The sequence below is a fragment of the Chiloscyllium plagiosum genome, chromosome 2 (assembly GCF_004010195.1).
Source record: "Chiloscyllium plagiosum isolate BGI_BamShark_2017 chromosome 2, ASM401019v2, whole genome shotgun sequence".
Taxonomy (NCBI): Eukaryota; Metazoa; Chordata; class Chondrichthyes; order Orectolobiformes; family Hemiscylliidae; genus Chiloscyllium; species Chiloscyllium plagiosum.
In genome coordinates, this window is record NC_057711.1 from 44943632 (window position 1) to 44950188 (window position 6557).

General features: G+C 39.7%; 1 long non-coding RNA gene across 2 annotated transcripts in view; it reads left to right on the forward strand.

Moving 5' to 3' along the window:
• Nucleotides 1-2410, forward strand: part of LOC122565459 — a 15976-nt gene extending 13566 nt beyond the window's left edge. For both annotated transcript variants that reach the window (XR_006316184.1, XR_006316185.1), the window contains exon 3: nucleotides 1521-2410. This is a non-coding gene — a long non-coding RNA (uncharacterized LOC122565459). The remainder of the gene's footprint in view (nucleotides 1-1520) is intronic.
• Nucleotides 2411-6557: the final 4147 nt, after the last annotated feature.

A 6557-nucleotide genomic window follows, 5' to 3' on the forward strand; every position in this document is an offset into this window, starting at 1 on the left:
TCACCTTGACCTCTTTCCACCTATCACATTTCCGAAGCCCCTCCCCCAAGTCCCTCCTCCCTATCTTTTATCTTCGCCTGCTGGACCAACTTTCCTCATTCCTGAAGAAGGGCTAATGCCCGAAACGTCGATTCTCCTGTTCCCTAGATGCTGCCTAACCTGCTGCGCTTTTCCAGCAACACATTTCCATCCTAAATTTCAGTCAATGAAGGAAATGGGAAAATGGCCCACCCCATCAAATGATCAGACCTTTCAGCACTGGCCCTCACCTGCTCAAACCCTGGCTGGTAGATACACATGTGCACAACTTGGAGATTCCTCCCCTCCACCAGACTAATCCCCCAAAGGAGACAAACTATTGACCATGACCATGGAGGCATCCCCACTTCCCCAACCCCCAACATGCACCCCACAACAGCACCACACCCATTCCATCTAATGTCAGAGGTCTGACCATGCCCAACACTGACTATGCCCAGGACTGATAAGGGAGGCTGCCCTTGGTGAACTGTGCTAGAATCCCCCAGACTGATGGGTTTCCCATGGATTTTGCTGCTGACTACTCCCCTCAGACATGTTCCATTGTTTGTTGAATATATCATGTGAATGGTGCAAATACTGAGACCACATGGTTCAGGTGCTAGAATAACATGGCACACTGACATAAGACAAGCTGGACATGCCCTTGACTGAGGCCTGATATACAACATGACCACTTGCCTGGTTGTATGTGCTAATTGCCAATGAAAGGCATACCAGGGCAGGATAGGTCAAGGCATGCATTCTACAGGACATGTTGGTAAACACCAGATGCATGTGCACTGAGAAAGCAAGAAACTGCCCATGAAGATAGTCTGATTAAGGCCATGTAGTAGATTCCTTTCCTTATTTGTGTTTTTGTACAGGTTTCAGTACGGAACCTGTAATTGATACAGACATACACTGCCGGTTGCTAGTGTACCCTCCTCAAACAATCCGCCTTTGTAGGGCGTTTGATATCTGTAATGGAAGGGTATGTATGGCCAGTGCTGGTGGATCGAGCCCTGTTGTCTAGTTTGTCCATGGTCAACATGCATTTGCTGGACAAGTTGTGAGTTGAATCCACCAAGAACCTCCATCACTTTGTGTCAAGTTTTCCCAATTGCTAGTTTGTACGGTGAGTTTGATACGCTTGCATTAGATGGCCGGTTAAGCTAAGCTGTTTAACGAGCAATAATGGGAACTTACTGTGGGTTCATGAGAATCTTGCCAAGCCATTTTTTTGAAAAATGAAAGAGGTGCGACCAGATGATCTTGACATTGAGATTAGCATCATCCAATTCTACCACGAATCTCACCATAGCCCATGTAGTTCAGAGTTGGTAAGCTTCCATCCTATACACACATATTTAGATGCAGAACAACAAGGAGACCTAATAAATCTGAGGATGACGTAAAGATATTTGTGAACCAACTGAGTTTTTAATGACAATCTGATAATCTCATGGTCACCATTACTAATGCTTCTTTTTTCATTCCAGATTTATTTAACCAATGGAATTTTAATTCCTCAGCTGCCATGGTGCCATCTGAATTTATGTCTCCAGATCATTGGTGCAGTAACATAACATAACTACTGTTCTACTTTACCATGCAAAAGTCAAACATCAACAGAAGCTTAAAGGGACTGTTTTGATGGACTGCCAAAATTACACTAATGTGAAACTGCCACTGCATTGCCCTGCAGTAGATATTGACATAATTCTTGGTGTTCTGCTGAATGCTGACATTGTTGGTATCCTGCGTTGCTAAGGCAACAATGATGGAAAATATGAGGTATGATCTCACTCTGTCATTAACTACCTAATTTGAATGTGCCCACCATAATTGAGCAGGTGCATCTGACACTCTCTACGACTTCTGGCAGAGAATGTATGCAGCGCAAAAGTGGCTCAGAAACCAGAATTATGGCTCTTTGTCCAGATTTATAACCTCCAAACCAACTATTTACACTAAAGTAGTGGTAAAGGAAAAAAATCCTGTCCATTGTATTTCTGTACTATACAATGAGAAGGAAAAAATTACAGTAAAAAAAGAAGCAGAATAAGAAATACAATTCGACACAGCAAGAAACAAAAGTGATAATGAAATTGTTAGATGCAGGAGGAAGAGTAGTCTGAAAAAAGTGGAAGAAACATGGAAAGACAAAGAAAAAGAGACAAAAGTACTTTTAAAACTCAGAAGCAAAACATCAGAAAAGAAAAACCATTGTTTAAAAATTATGGCAACCAGTTATGTGATATATAGATTTTCTTTTGGGAACATTATAATTATTTTCCTATTAATAATACAAATGAATATAACTGCTGAGATGACTCAGAAAATGGGTACACCCTGTTGTCATTATTGTTTGATCAGACATTTTACAGATACTGACCAGGTCTTCAAACCATCCATTGTTTTGAAATGGCATTGATACAGTGTTAACTAATGGTAAATGTTAAAACTTTCATCATATTACAGTTTGGAAAAATGTAATAAAGTAAATACAAACATTTTGCATATTACTGGTATAACATTGTCTCCCAAGCATTAATTATATATTCATTGTTAGACTTCTGCTAGCTCTAGTGTTCATGGGCTGTCATTCCTAAGAATTGCATAATAAGTTATTGTGCTTTAAAAACACTGTGCTGAATTGTAGTGAAAAAAGGTCACAAGAAAATCATGCTATTTTTGGAGAATGGAGGAACACCAATATCCAAAATCTGACTCAAAAGTAAGACAAGCAATACTTCCTCTAACATCCTCTTTATTCATTGTAATTACAGAATGATTTGATGAGATGCAGGATAACCTTGGGGTAGATTTCTAAGATTTTGGTGTTTACCTTTGAAAACGTGTGGTCCAATTTGATTATTTTCGGAAGTGCTTTCATAAGAGCTGAGTGAAATATTTTCAATTCATGCCAGAAACTATTTCAGAATCAGAATATGCATTCAGTACGTCAGCAACAGCATTGGAACAAATTTGGTATTGGGTCCCTTTTGAATGAAACTGGTGAGACAATCTGACAACCCAATGCAGTTCAGCAGTTGGAACCAGATAAGGCTTGTCTGAATTCATTGCTGAGCTAGTTCACAGGTAGACCAGAAGATAAAACTAAGGGAAATGAGTCCAAACTGGCAGCTGCCTGAGAAATTTGCTTTGAGTCAGGAGGAGCATTTCTGCTCGTTCTCCCCAGAAATACGTATTTTTAAAAAATGTAGCCATTTCTTGAGTTGCACCTCCAAATATCGATTTTAGGATTGACAGCTTAAGACCTGGTAAAATGAGGTAGAGCTTGTATGAAACAGACTGCACTCATGTATTTTGCATTGACATCTTACATCAAGCCCAAGTTCCTGACTTGCAAGTGCAAATTATTTTAGATGGCAACTCCTTGACACCTAAAATGGCTCTTCTTCCAGAATAACAGCTGACAATTAGCAGGGCCCAATGTGTATGCGTGGTTATGAGCTGAAATTCTTCCCCAAATGAGTGTAATATAATTGAATGCTGACTCCTATAATATTCATATTCATATAGGTGGACTTCACACAACGTTTCTCTCTGCCTTTTATATATGTACATCCACTACTTAAATGTATATATTCAACACCACAACATTAAATCATTGCTCAGTAGTACAGAACTTATATTGTGCTAAAAGGACAAATGAAATCAAAGCTTTTCATCCTGCACTGATCAGGACTCGGACACAAGAAACAGACTTGTTAAAAAAAAGGACACTAATGTATACACGACAAAGAGAGGGCACGGATTGTTTGAGTCATCTTTGATATAGAGATGCAGTAGGAACATTCAACTGTCAATCTTAGTTCTCAGATTAGTCAGGTGGGCTCAGGTTGATCAAGGTGTTACATATATATATGAACATTTGAATCTGGAGCAGAAGTAGTGCATTTTGCCCCTTGAAGTTGCTCTATTATTCAATAAGCTCTTCGCTGATCTGTTCATGTTCAGATTTCAACATTGCCATCTATCCATGTAAATCTTCGAATGCCTTGCCTCATTCTATTGAACTCTAGTGAAAACAAGCCCAGTGTGTCCAATCTTTTTCATAGACTTGCAGACTCATAGATGTTTACAGGACAGAAGGATATCATTTGGCCATCATGCTCATGCCTGTAAACAATGATTTGACTGTACTAATTCCAATCTCCAGCTTTTGGCCCATACAGCTGGAAACTACACCAATGCAACTGAACATCAAAATACTGCTTAAATGTAATGAGATATTTTTAATCAATCATCCTTACAGGTAGTTAGTTCCGGTCTTGCATCATCTTCAAGGTAAAAAGATTTCTCTTCAACTTTCCTCTTGACCTTCTATCTCATAGTTTAAATTTATGATTCCTGATTACTGGTCCTTTGACTGATGGGAAAGAAAACCTATCAATGTTCCTTATAATCTCATTCACCTCTAACAGGTTTTCTCGTAACCGTCACTGCTTCAAGGAAAAGCTCACCAATTTAATGAACCTTTTCCCCTATCTGAAGTCGACCAGCCCAGACTACATCCTGGCAAATCTTCTCTGCACCCACCCTAATAGAATCACATCCTTCTAATAATGTGGTGACCATAACTGCACACAGTGCTCCATTGTGGCCTAATCAGTGTTTTATACAGTTCCAGCAGTACCTCCCTGCTCTCGTATTCAATGTTTCTGCTAATAAAGGCAGGTGTTCAATTTGCCATCTTAACCACCTTATCTGTCTGCTACCAGCAGGGATCTGTAGCTATGCACACTAAGGCCTTTCTCAGCACATTCCAGGCTCTTCCCATTCATGGTGTAATCCCCATGTTAGCCTTTCTCAAGTGCACTGCATTACATTTTTCCAGGTTGGATTCCATTTGATATCGTCCTGCATTTTCCTGCTATCCTCTACACTAATTGCTCCCTACAAATCTTCTGTCATCTCCAACTTGATTATATTACATTTCAGACCTGGCCATTAACAATAAATCACAAACAGATAGGGTCCCAGCACTGAACTCAGCAGAACCCCACTCAGTACAGAACCATCCCTCTACCATCACCCTCTGCTTCCTGCCTGTCAGGCAATTTTGGATCCAATGTGGCACTTTGCTTTGGTTTCCATGTGCTTTTACTTTCTTGACCAATCTGCCATGAAGGACCTTATCAAAAGCTTTGCTAAAGTTCATGGAGACCACAATGAAATGTGTTACTCTCATCAGCAATCCTTATTACATCATCAAAAAATTGGATCAAATTTGTCAAAAAGAACATTCCCTTAACAAATCCTTACTATCTCTGATTAATCTGTGTCTCTCATATGCAGAGATATTTCATCCTACACAGCTTTTTTCTGATAACTTCCTCATCATCAAGATTAAATTAAGTGGCCTTTAATATCTTGGTCTATCCTTTCTCTTCCTTCCTTTTTAAAATAATTGGGCATTAGCAATCTTTCAGTTCTCTGACATCTCACCTATGGCCTGAGAGGATCTGAAGATTACTGTTGAGGTCCTTGACATGGTCTCTCTTGCCCCTCATAACAGCCTGATACATGTCATTATCTTTCCTCATAAGACAACCAGCTTGTTATAATCAATTCAGTGAACCTACTCTGAATCACTTCCAATATACTTATTTCCTTAAATCAGGAGACTGAAATGCTAAACAGTGTTCAAGATGTGATCTCACTAATACGCTGTAAAACTGATGCACAACATTCTTACTTTCATTACTCTTCTAATAAAGACTAGCATCCCCATTAGCTTTCCTGATTACATGCTGTGCCTGCTAACGTTTTGTGACTCATATACGAGAACAACTAGATGCCTCTACATCTTGAAATTCTGGTTGTTCTCTGCTAAAGTTCTGTGTTTTTTAAATCTTCCTGCCAAAGTGAACAACTTTACAGTTCCTGCATTACACTACATCTGCCAGATTTTCACCCACTCTCAAACTATCTTTATTTGTCTGCATCCTTTATTATAGAGACAAAAAAAACCTGCAGATGCTGGAATCCAAAATAGACAGGCAGGAGGCTGGAAGAACACAGCAAGCCAGGCAGCATCAGGAAATGGGGAATTCGACATTTCGGGTGTAACCTTTCTCCAGTCCTGAAGAAGGGTTACACCTGAAACGTCAACTTCTCCACTTCCTGATGCTGCCTGGCCTGCTGTGTTCTTCCTGCCTCCTGAATCCTTATTACATCAGCTTCAAAACATACTTTGCAAGTGCAGTCAGGGAGTGTTTAATCTAGAATGGCAGGGGGATGGAAACCTAAAACCGGGAGACAAAGGAGGGAGAGATAAGGAAAGAAATAAAAGCCAGAAATGTAAGAAGCAAAAGTGAAAGGCAGAAAAAAATGAGGCAAAAAATCAAATGGGGCTAAGCTGATTAGAAGGTCAAAAAGATAAGCCTAATGGCTTTGTGTCATAATGCACTGAGCATTGCAAATAAGGAAGATAAATTAGGAGTAAAAATTGATATGAATATCATGACATAGTTACAACTACAGGGGACATGGCTGCAGGGTTATCA